This window comes from Ictidomys tridecemlineatus, chromosome Y (assembly GCF_052094955.1).
Source record: "Ictidomys tridecemlineatus isolate mIctTri1 chromosome Y, mIctTri1.hap1, whole genome shotgun sequence".
Lineage (NCBI taxonomy): Eukaryota > Metazoa > Chordata > Mammalia > Rodentia > Sciuridae > Ictidomys > Ictidomys tridecemlineatus.
In genome coordinates, this window is record NC_135494.1 from 18610828 (window position 1) to 18624078 (window position 13251).

Genomic DNA, 13251 nt, shown 5'->3' on the forward strand with positions numbered 1-13251 from the left:
CCGCTCTCTTCTCTTGCTACTAACCAACTCCCTTAGATTCCTTTTTCAGGCTTTCTAAGATGTAATAACTCTATCCTCACCTCCTTCCCCCTCAACATCTCATCCTAACCCCCACCCCCGGTTCTTTGTTCACATCAGAAACTGTAGACCCTTTTGCAAACCTACTGTTTATATTGAAGATAATAGTTGAACTATTTCCGAACATTGTGACCAAACTGTATACGTCTTCATAGCAGCTATTTGGTTTCAGGTTGTACTGGTTGTATTGGGGTCTGTTAAGATTATCCTCCCCCTCAAAGGACAGGTATTAAACCCTGCAAGGACACTATAAGCCTGTAGGGTGAAAACGATAAACCCTCAGATTGCAGTACTAGAAGGGAAGGCACACAAACAACATAAAAAAAAAACAAGGGAAGAAAGTGTCCCCAAACCAACCAAGGTTCTACATTATTAGACTCCAGGCCACTACAGCAGAAGGAATTACAGAGAAGGAGTGCAGGGTTACGTGATTAAAATGTTCTGTGAATTAAAGGATGACATAAGAGAGCGAATCCAGGCAGCAAAAGACCATTTTAATAAAGAGCTACATAAGCAAATACAGGAAGCAAAAGATTACTTCAATAAGGAGACAAAGGTTCTGAAAAAACAAAAAACAGACAAATCCTTGAAATGAAAGAAACAATAAACCAAATTAAAAGCTCAATAGACAACACCACCAACAGGTTAGATCACTTGGAAGACAGGAGCTCAGACAATTCTTGTCAAAATATATCATCTTGACAAGAACGTTGACCACACAGAGAGGACGGTAAGAAATCATGAGCAGAACACTCAAGAATTGTGGGGTAACATGAAAAGACCAAAGTTAAGAATCATTGGGATAGAGGAAGGCATAGAGATCCAAACCAAAGGAAGGAGCCATCTATTCGATGAAATAATATTAGAAAATTTCCAAACATGAAGAATAAATTGGAAAATCCAATACAAGACGCTTATAGGATGCCAAATGTACAAAATCACAACAGATCTCTCCTCATACTGTATGTCTTGCATTTTCATTATGATATGCCTTGGGGTGGATCTGTTAGTTCCAAAAACAGCATGGTATTGGCACCAAAATAGACTTATAGACCAGGGGTACAGAATAGAGGACACAGAGACTAACCAATATAATTACAGTTATCTTACATTAGACAAAGGAGCCAAAAACATACATTGGGGAAAGACAACATCTTCAACAAATGGTGCTGGGAAAACTGGAAATCCACATGCAATAAAATGAAATTAAACCCCTGTCTCTCACCATGCACAAAACTCAACTCAAAGTGGATCAAGGACCTAGGAATTAGACCAGAGACCCTGCACCTAACAAAGGAAAAGTAGGCCCAAGTCTCCATTAGGTAGGATTAGACCCTGACTTCCTTAATAAGACTCCTATAGCTCAAGAATTAAAAACAAAAATCAATAAATGGGATGGATTCAAACTTAAAATCTTCTTCTCAGCAAAAAAAACCACCAATGAGGTGAATAGAGAGCCTAAGGATGGGAGCAAAGTTTTACCAACACACATCACACAGAGCACCAATCTCCAGGGTCTATAAAGAACTCAAAAATCTTAACGCCACAAAAACAAACAACCCAATCAACAAATGGACCAAGGACCTGAACAGACACTTCTCAGAAGAGGATATACAATCAACCAACAAATACATGAAAAAATGTTTATCATCTGTGGCAATTAGAGAAATGCAAATCAAAACTACTCTAAGACATCATCTCACTCCAGTCAGAACGGCAGCTATTGTGAGGACAAACAACAGTAAGTGTTGGTGAGGGTGTGGTGGGACCGCAAATTGGTGCAGCCAATATGGAAAGCAGTAAGGAGATTCCTTGGAAAACTGGGAATGGAACCACCATCTGACCCAACTATCCCTCTCCTCGGTTTATACCCAAAGGACTTAAGAACAGCATCCTACAGGGACACAGCCACATCAATGTTTATAGCAGCACCATTCACAATAGCTAACCTGTGGAACCAACCTAGATACACCTCAATAGTTGAATGCATAAAGAAAATGTGGTACATATACACAATGGAAAATTACTCAGCATTTAAAGAGAATAAAATCCAGGCATTCGCAGGTAAATGGATGGAGTTGGAGAATATTATGCTAAGAGAAGAAAGTCAATCCCCAAAAAACCAAAAGATGCTGATCCATTAAGGGGATGAGTGGAGAGCATGGGGGGATGGAGGAGCTTCAGATAGGGCAAAGGGTAGGGAGGGTAATGGAGAGGACAGGGTGGTAGGAAAGATGGTGGAATGAGATGGCCATCATTACCCCGAGTACATGCATGAAGACATGGATGGTGACTCTGCGATGTGTACAACCAGAGACGTGAAAAGTTGTGCTTTATATGGGTAATATGAATTATAATGCACTCTGCTGTCAGGTAGAACAAATTACAATAAATAAAAAACAACAACAACAACAAAAGAACTTGTGAGGCCCGATTATGTTATGGCCCAGGCTATGTGGGCAGTGACCAAACAGACTCCATTTTGCCCTGAGCCTCCACGTCATGTTAGAAAGCCTTCTCCCAGGGAAAACCCTGCCTCTGCGCCTGTCAACAGTTGCCTAGCATAGCATGTTTGCCAACACAAAATGGCGATTCTTACACAATGTAAAAGTGTTCTCTCTTGGGTTCCCGTCTTCCCTGGACCATGTGCCCTGGCAGAGACTGACTCTCTAGACGTTGGTGACCATTCTGTAACTTGTACACAACTAGGGACCTTTTGGCCACTCCCTTTTCTGCTTATGATTTTAGATCTCATGACGTTTGTTTATGGTTTTGAATCATATCAACAGCCACTTCTACTTTAAGATGGTTTTGGACTATAAAAGGTGTACTCAGACCCCGAGAGGGTCGAAGGGTGTAGACCTGCAGCCTGCCCTTGGCCTGCCTGCTGGTGGATCTGGACCACAGGCTGGTGAATAAAGTTTCCATTCCCGGCTTAGAGATTGACTGAGTGATTTATTGCAATCCCACCTCAACATTTACAGGTCCCTTTGAAAGGATAAAAGAAACTGAAGTTAAAATGTAAAGGACCAGGTATTGTAGAGTTTCTAAGCTGCAAAGCCTGAGTTAAAATGTAAAGGACCAGGTATTGTTAACTTTCTATGCTACACTCAAAGCCTGAAATTCCTGTAGCTGTTAGGACAATTCCAGGGACTGCCCATTAAATAATCCTCCTTGACCACTTAGTTGTTTAACAACTTAGACCCTGTGCAGCTAGGCACGTAGGAACCTCAGGGCCCAAACCAATCAGTTTGAATGTATCCCCCTCCTTAGGAGTGACCTATCACTCCCGCCCAACCTGTTCCCGCCAATGAATGTACTAATCATGTTTGAGAGTTGTTGTTTGATTTTCCCGCACCTCATGATGATTTGCTCTGATGTATGCAAAGCCCCCACCCTCCCCAAAAAGTGTACTTAAGCACTGCTCAACCCCTGCTCCGGGCTCTTGGCCGCTCTCCCTTCTTGAGTGAGCCTGGAGCCCCAGTGCACTGGATCCTCAATAAATCCCCTTTTGCTGTTGCATGAGTCGGTCTCTTGGTGGTCTCTTCCTCCATCATTCACCAGACCCTTACACCTTTGTAGGAGTGGGAGTGGGTCACACCTGGTTATGGAAGGGACAAAGCACCCTACCAGCCAGTGCTTCATTCCAAGGTTCCGAGGTGCTCCACCTTAAACAGAGCTGATGACTTTAAAAAAATCGAATAAATTAAAAGAGATGGACCAAGGCTTAATCAAGCAACTCATTTCAACCTCTCCAGAAATGGAAGGCACAAGAGTATGCAAATCCAGTGTTAATCTGCGCTCGGCTAAAGCATCGTCAGGCAGCTTGCTTTCTATGCAAATAGGACCCAGAGTGAACAGAACCGGTGACTTTCCGTGGCTGGGCTTGTTTTCTTCGTAAATTGATTTTTACCTCAAAAGACTTGAAATTTCTCACAAATAGCTCACATGCACACCCCCGCACTTCAGTATTTTTGGTCTGGATTTATTTCATCCATTTCTGAATCCAGAATTCCCTTTAGATCTGCCCAGGACCCTGGGATGCCAGACATGGTGTCCCCCCAGCCCCAACATGACCACGGTGGCAGGGTGGGAAATTGCGGGAGATGGCACCAAGAGCCACGGAGGCTTAAAAGCCACCTCCCCAAGAGTGCTCAAGCACGAGACTGTACATTTCATATGCAGATCTGCCTCGTCTTTGAGAGTAAGTGGACACTTAACTCCAGAGCCTTTTTGCAATTCCCTGTTACCCGCAGGGAATCAGCCGTCAGTAAAGTCAAACCCACTTCCTGAACAAAGAGTTCTGGAAAACTTTCCTTTTAGCGAGGCAGTGGACTCACCAGGCTCCTAAGCGCTGCTGAAAGATTCCAGTTTGGACCCAGCTCTTGGGAGGCTGAGCGCCCCCTCCCTGGGCCCCGCAGGGCTGTGCTGCAGAACCTGGGAAAGCAGGCACACCCTGGCCTCCAGCTCAGCGGCCAGGGGCTGGTAGTGTGAAGGAGGAAAGAACCGGAGGAAAAGGGGGCCATGCTTCCAGACGCCGGTGCAGAAAGAGACCTTCTGGGTAGGACCCAAAGCACAGGCAACAAGCAAAACTCGACAAATGGTGCTACGTCCAACTAAAAGGCTCCCGCACCACACAGGACACAGTCAGCAGTGAGCAGAAATGACCTGGAAAACGAGAGGAAGTCTTGCCTGCCATGATCAGCCAGCGGGTCAGTTACAGAATCTGCAAGGAACCCAGGGCCTCGTGACAGAAACCCAGGCAGTCCCATTTAAAAAAAGGGGAAATGATCTGAGTGGACCTCTTCTCCAAAGAAGAAACACAAACAGCGACTTGTGCACAGAAAAGTGATGGGTGTGGTTGTCCACAGGGAATGAAAAATGAAATTCCAACCAGGACAGGGCCATGGAAATACAGCACCCGAAAAGCCCCTGGGTCCATGTATGAAGGCATGAATGGTGTGGCTGGACTTCGTGTCCAACCAGAGAAATGAAAACTTGGGCTCCGTTTGTGTACTACGAGTTGAAAGACATCCTGTCCTCATGTAGAACCAGCTGGAACAAGTAAATGAATGCATTTTAAAATGTGAATTTTTAAAAAAAAACAACAAATACTGGCAAGGGTGTGGAGAAGAGGGACCCTCGGGCACTGCTGATAGGAGTAGCAGTCGGCACAGCCTGGAGTTTCCTGGGAACTCTAAGACAGCCTGCCTCCTGGTCCAGCCAACCCACGCCTGGGTGGGAATCTAAAGGAAAGAAAAATCAGACAAAAGAAACACTTGCCTGTGTTTATGGCAGCCTCATCCACGGTTGCTAAGTTAAGGAACTGGTCCAGGTCCCCGTCAACAGATGGATAGACAGGAAAATTCAGGGGATACATGCACAATGGAGTACTATTCAGCCACAAAGAAGAACAAAGTCCTGTCATTTACAGCAAACTCGATGGAGCTGGAGGACATTAAGTGAAGTGAGCCAGAACAGAAAGGTGAACACTGAAGAAGCGTCGGCCTCCAAGTGGGAAAGTGGTGGCCAGGGCCTGGGAAGGGTGCTGGGGTGGGGTGGAAAGAGTGTGGCTGGCTTTGATCAGTGCACACTGTACACATGTCTGGAATTGTCACCCAGAGCCCCAGTCACCAGAACTCAGTCATCCAGAACCCAGAACCCAGCCATGTAGAACCCCAGTCACCAGAACCCAGTCACCCAGAACCCCAGTCACCCAGAACCCCAGTCCACAGAACCCAGTCACCTAGAACCCAGTCACCCAGAACCCAGAACCCAGAACCCAGCCACCAGAACCCAGTCACTCGGAACCCAGAATCAAGCCACGTAGAACCCCAGTCACCCAGAACCCAGTCACCCAGAACCTCAGTCACTAGAACCCAGTCACCCAGACCCCAGTCACCCAGAACCCCAGTCCACAGAACCCAGTCACCTAGAACCCAGTCACCCAGAACCCAGAACCCAGAACCCAGCCACCAGAACCCAGCCACCAGAACCCAGAACCAAGCTATGTAGAGCCCCAGTCACCCAGAACCCAGTCACCCAGAACCCAGTCACCCAGAACCTCAGTCACCAGAACCCCAGTCACCCAGAACCCCAGTCACCCAGAACCCCAGTCACCCAGAACCCAGAACCCAGTCACCCAGAACCCAGAACCCAGTCACCAGAACCCAGTCACACAGAACCCAGAACCCAGCCATGTAGAACCCCAGTCACCAGAACCCAGTCACCCAGAACCCAGTCACCCAGAACCCAGCCACCTAGAACCCCAGTCACCCAGAACCCAGAACCCAGAACCCAGCCACCAGAACCCAGTCACTCGGAACCCAGAACCAAGCTATGTAGAACCCCAGTCACCCAGAACCAAGTCACCCAGAACCCAGTCACCCAGAACCTCAGTCACCAGAACCCCAGTCACCAGAACGCAGTCACACAGAACCCAGAACCCAGCCATGTAGAACCCCAGTCACCAGAACCCAGTCACCCAGAACCCAGTCACCCAGAACCCAGCCACCTAGAACCCAGTCCACAGAACCCAGTCACCTAGAACCCAGTCACCCAGAACCCAGTCACCCAGAACCCAGTCACCCAGAACCCAGAACCCAGAACCCAGTCACCCAGAACCCAGAACCCAGTCACCCAGAATCCCAGTCACCCAGAACCCAGTCACCAAGAACCCAGAACCCAGTCACCCAGAACCCAGTCACCCAGAACCCAGAACCCAGAACCCAGTCACCCAGAATCCCTGTCACCCAGAACCCAGTCAACAGAACCCAGAACCCAGTCACCCAGAATCCCAGTCACCCAAAACCCAGACACCCAGAACCCAGAACCCAGTCACCAGAACCCAAAACCCAGAACCCAGTCACCCAGAACCCAGAACCCAGTCCACAGAACCCAGTCACAAGAACCCAGTCACCCAGAACTCAGTTACCCAGAACCCAGAACCCAGAACCCAGTCACCCAGAATCCCAGTCACCCAGAACCCAGTCACCCAGAATCCCAGTCACCCAGAACCCAGTCACCCAGAACCCAGAACCCAGTCACCAGAACCCAAAACCCAGAACCCAGTCACCCAGAATCCCAGTCACCCAGAACCCAGTCACCCAGAACCCAGAACCCAGTCCACAGAACCCAGTCACAAGAACCCAGTCACCCAGAATCCCAGTCCACAGAACCCAGAACCCAGTCACTCAGAACCCAGTCACTCAGAACCCAGTCACCCAGAACCCAGAACCCAGAACCCAGTCACCCAGAACCCAGAACCCAGCCATGTAGAACCCCAGTCACCCAGAACCCAGTCACCCAGAACCCAGCCACGTAGAACCCCAGTCACCAGAACCTAGTCACCCAGAACCCAGAACCCAGTCACACAGAACCCAGAACCCAGAACCCAGAACCCAGTCACATAGCGCCCCAGTTGTGGACATCGCACCGCCCAGCTTCCCGTGCCAGCCTCTACGCACGCTGTGTGCCACCCGCAGCGCCAGGCTCCAGAGACGCAGGGCCAGGCAGAGGTGCACCGTGCAGGGTGCGGTTGTCTCTGCCTCTGGCCCAGAGTGGAGGTCACAGCCCTGGGCAGGAAGGCTCCTGGGGCAGGAGAGCGGGTCATTGGAGGAGGCAGCCTCTGGACAGAGCCTTACGGGTGCCAAAGAGGCGGTGAGGAGAGGGAACAGGTCAGGACAGCCCTTGCTGGCAGGGGACGGCAGTGACAGCGTGGGAAGCAGCGCGCACACAGTGCCAGCTTGCCCGGGCGCTGGGGAGCAGGGCCCCTCCAGGGAGAAATATGCATCATACAGCCCTTCCTCCTGCTCCCAGACTCCTCACAAAGGACCGACCTGGGCCCTGGGGACGTGGAGGCCAGGGCAGCAGGGGCAGAGCTGGGAGAAGGCCGGGTGGGCCGGGGCCAGGGTGATGGGACAGCTCGCAGGCCTGGGCAGTCTGAGGGCAGAGCCACGGGACACTGCTGGCAGGAGAAGGGCACAGTCGGACTGTGCTGGACCCATAGTCCTGGAAGGCCTGGCTCCCCCAAATTAAAGTCACGGCTGACGGGAAGGAGCTGATCTGGGCCTCTCCTGCACCCCCCGGGGGCCTGGTGGGAATCTCAAGCTCTGGAGCCCCCAACCCCGACCCAGGGACCCGGAGTCCCCCACCAGGCCTCCCAGCCTTCCCAGCGGGTCCACTCGTGACTGAATCACAACACACTCCCTGGCAGAAGGACTTCCCCAGACCGCGAAGCCCTGTTGCTGTGTCCTCAGATCCTGCACCTGGGGCCAAGAGAGGGGACCTCACAGAACTCAGCACATTTCGCAGCAGAGCCGGCGGGCTGGGGCGGAGAGTAGGGCAGTCGGGCAGACATGTCTCCTGTGGCTCCTGTCAGGACACGCGGCAGCGTCTGCTGCTGTCATGCGGCACCGTGTCTTGCTGCGGTGAAGGCCACTGTGGTCATGTCTCTGCTCAGAACACGGGTCAAGCACGACGTTCTGGGGGCCATGGTCATGGTCGAGTCAGGACAGAGAGGGACGTGCTTTCGTCCCCAGCCCTGGCTGGAGGTCTGCCCAGACTGCGCACGGAGAAGCAGACCACCAATGCAGCGTTGGAGAGGCAGCAGCGAAGGTCAGCGCTGTCCATGGTGGCCTGGCAGCCACAGGGAAAGCCCAGGGAAACGGTGGTCAACTCTGGCCCAGATGAGAGGGCCTGTCCAGGCAGCGACCCGAGCCCAGCACCGATGCCTTCTGTCCAGAGATGAAGGACACCAAACCCAGCGCTTGGAACACCCATCCTCGGCAACAGGGGACAAGCCCAGGTGCGGACAGTAAGCCCCCAGAGACTGCGACGGGGCCATGCACAGAGCTCCACAGAGACAAAGGCGCAGTCTCTGGGCATCGCCCGCTGCGTGCATGGCCAGAGCCCACGCACTTCAGTAAAGACCCAAACAGGGCTCTTCACGGAATCAACGATCCTGCTCTGAGAGCCACAAGGAAGAAGGGAGAGTTGGGAACATGGAGGGCCTCCGAACACCAGGCAACGAAGAGGGGTGCTCCCTGGGACAGGTGGACAGGTGGTCCAGTCCTCAGGCACAGAAGGAATGCATACCGCCACCCCCAGGACAGGGACTGCCATGGAGCAGCGAGGAAGCCACGGACCCACCAGGTCAGGGTGAATGGCGACAATGGAGAAAATGATGGAATTTCATTGACGGGTCACTGCTGCATGTCACCTCCTGGGGACAGAACGAGACAGCGAGCCCTTCACTGCCCTGACTCACGTGGATCAGGAAAACAGCTGCAGAACAAAGCTCTGCAAAAGCCAAACGTCACTTTATTTCTGGGGAGCATGGAGCTGGAGGGCTGGCTGGTGTGGCCTGAGGGTGTCCCCAGGACCCCAGGTCCTGGACTCTGGCTTCCTCTCATGCCATGGGATGTCCCTCTGACACACGCTACCCCCATGAAGTCACGCACTCCTAAGCCACCTGATGGACTGCCCAGCCTTGGGCTTTCCTCCTCCAAACCTGAGAAGGGAATAGACTTTCTTCTCTGATACTTTGTTACAGCTGCAGGAAATGGGCTAAGCCAGCGCAGGAATGAGCAATCCTCTAACGGCCTCCTCAAGGTGGCCGGGCCTCTTGTCCAGTCCCAGATACGCTGGCAGGCAGCCTCCCTCTGGTAGAGCATGGACCACCCTGGAGGACCAGGGAGTGCTCAGAGAGCCGCTCCTGAGAGCAAAGGAAGTTACCAGACAGGGCTGCTCTCCAAACCTGCGATCGGACGGCCCCAAACTTACAGAGGGGACAGGGGTGGCAAAGCGACCCAACCCAGGGGGCAGGGGGCAGAAACAGTGGGAGAAGAGCCCCTCTGTCACATGCACATGTGAGCGCACACACACACGCGCGCGCGCGCACACACACACACACACACACACACACACACCCCTCAGGCAGATCCCAGAGGTATAAGAGTCGGTAGCAGAATCTCTAGTGAAACACAGAGGGTCATGCCACACAGAGAAGAAGTGTTTTTAAATGAGACGCAAGAGGAAAATCATTGAGAAGAAATGGATACGTTGACGACATTAGAATACGAGGCTTCTGGAAAGATTCTCTTACAAAACGAGACAGTGTAATAAAAAAACCACAGCTTGACCTTTGTCTCTGTCTGTTCACTCCAGCTGCCATGACCGGGGCTGCGGACCCATGCCCAGACCTCAGGCGGTCACAGTCCTGTCTCTTCTCTGTGCTTGACCTGGGGAGACAGGAAGTCCCTCTCGTAAGGACACAGTGCTGTCACGCAGGCCCACTGTCACATCCTCACTCCACTTCAGTCTTTCCTCAGAGGCCTCATCTCCAAACACGGCCATCCTGGAGGTCCCAGCTTCACCATGTGGCCTTGGGGACAGGGGCACTCGGTCCATGACACAGGTAACCATCTCCCAGCCAATATCCAGGCTGAGTAGGAGGCCACGTTGGCAAGGCCTGAAGAGGGGTCCACTCTGGGGCAAGGGCGATACGGGGTCAAGGGAAACCCCAGGTGTCTGGCACAAGCCACCGTGGACGGAGGTGCCCTTCCCCCCATGTGTGCAGTCACACGCTCTTACACACCATGTATATTAAAATACACGTTTACACTCACATGTGCACCACATGTGCACACCTAGATAACACGTGGGTTGCATGCACACCGATATGTGCGTACATGTCACACATGTGCATTCACTCACAGTGCGTGTCCACACACTCATAAGGCATGTTTATACTCGCCCTCCACACACCCCACGTTGACCCACAGTCCACATGTACATACATGTATGTCCTGCACATGGCCACACACACCTTTCCCCTCCCTAGGGACAGAGACAGGCCTCCTGTGGGGGTGGGGGACGCTGACTGTTTTGGACGTGGTGACATGTTGAGACACAGAGTATCTGTGGGTCACCCTGGAGAGGTTAGGGACAGGCCACAGAGACGCTGGGGGCCAGAAGCCCACCCAGTGCTTTGGAGCTGAGGTCGGGGATGGTCGGCCTCCGGGTATATGACACCGTCCAGGAAAGAGGTGGAGGGACTCTGAGGCCCAGGCAGCTGGCAGAGATTCCTTTGTCCCCCAGCCATGTGACCGCTGGCCAGGAGTCCCTGTGGGCTGGAGCCCCGGGCAGTGGCTCTTGTTCCCTGTGCTTCCCTGGCTCCAGGCTCCAGGTGCACCCCCTAGGACTCAGCCTCGGCCCACTTGGCTCTGTTCTGGGTGACGTTGGGCACAGTTGGTCACAGGCCTTCCCCCTCTGCTCCCTGCCCCGCGGACCTCCCGAGGCTGCTGTGAAACACGGGAGGACACGGGCAGTGAAAGGCCGACCCTGTCCCGGGCTCAGCCTCCGTATGAGCGCCTGCTGGGGGCAGGGATCTCCCTGGGCCTGAGAGGGGAGGCCCCGGGTGAGGATGGCACTCCAGGCCTCACAGCCCTAAGGGACTGAGGCAGAGCTGTTGGCACCTGTCTACACCTGGGCCAGCGAGTGCCTTGTAAAATGCAGACCCGCGAGCTGTTGTGGTGATTTTATCCCGGGGCTCTCAGATTTCTGACCTCTTTCTCACACCATTCTGTGGACACCATCCTTTGCTCCTCCCTCGGTGTGCAGACCCCACGGTCACTGGATTCTGTATTCCACCAGAGCTCTCATACCGTCCATCATCTCGCAGACAGTGTGGGTATTAGACTGAGGCTTGGTGGAGGATCCCGGAGCTTCTGAGCAAATGGGTGGTGGGATCCAGGACAATACAGCAGAACAGGGGGCACTGACGCGTCCCCCTCAGCCTCCAGCTGGCTGGATGCCTGGCAAAGAAGCCGATTCCCACGGGGGCCAGCTGCTCAGGACCCTCCCGTCATCGGGGCCTTACAAAACCACGGCAGCCCAGCTGGCCCCGGGCTGGGCTGGCTGAAGGCTGGACTCACCAGGACGTCCATGGAAATGAAGCTGGGCATCCTCAGAGCTGGCCTCTTCCACTGAGTCTTCTGTCAACAGAACCTTGACCCTGGGCCTGGGGGTTGGTGGAGGAGGCCACTGGGCCTGGGGTTTGGTGGAGAGGCCACAGGCCCTGGGGACCCGGCCAGAAGGAAGCTGAGCCTGGGCTCACTCTTGTGTTAATGGGCGATTCCACAATTACAGCCACTTCTCCACCTGGTTTGGTTACGGCTGGTGCCACAGAAGCCACAGTCCAGGGGACTTCGACCACGCATCTGGGGGCTGGAGGTTTGGTATCGAGGTGCAGCAGACGGGCGTCTCCGGGGTCCCTCCTGGGCTGGCGGTGCCGTCTTCTCCCTGGGTCCTCACGTGGTCTTTCCTGTGTGTGCTAATCCCGTCTTTTAAGGTCATCGGTCCTGCAGGAGAGGGCCACACCACAGACCTCCTTACGGTTTGTGGCCCTGGCCTCCAAACACAGTCACGTTCTGAGGACAAGGAGAGGGCGCTATGGGGACCAGCTGCCCGGGTCAGAGCTGCTCTCAGAACCAGGGACTCGGGCCTCTCGTCCTCCTCCCCATACCCTGCCCGGCCCCTCCACGTCAATGACTGAAGACACGCTGCGGTGGGGCCGGCCTGCGTGCGCCTCTCCCGGGGCTGGGGCTAAGGGGCAGTTTGGCCATTTCTCTTCCCCTCCGTCCTCTAACCCCAGAGACTGCAGATGCAGCAAGTCTGAAGGTGCTTGGAATATTTGAAAAATGGCCCCCTGGAAGCCAGAGGGGGGGAAAGGCCAGGGAGTGGCGGGTAGAAGGAGCACAAATTTCGATAGGTCACCCTTCATGCGCTCTGAGTTATTGGGCTGCTCCTTCTGTAATTTCCTCCCTGGCGACAGCCGGAGCCTTTCCCGGGGTGAGGCTTTCCCATAAATCTGGGTGGCGCAGACTCTGGTCCCATCACGCCAGGACCTGGGGCACCACCCTTGCTGGCCACCTGGAGTCCCGGAGACCTGTCCTAAGACAGGACCCTTGGGGGAGAAGGCAGGAACTGGCCTGCCCCCCAGTTCTCCCAAAGTGAGCCGAGCGCCTGTCGCCACCTCAGCCTGGAAACCCACACGTCACCCGCCAGGGACCTGGGAACCCACCAGAATGGTCCTTCCCCTTGATCCAGTGGGCCCCTGATGGCTCCAGGCTTCTAGCCACGGCTGGGCTCTTGTGGTGGCCGGCTACGCCC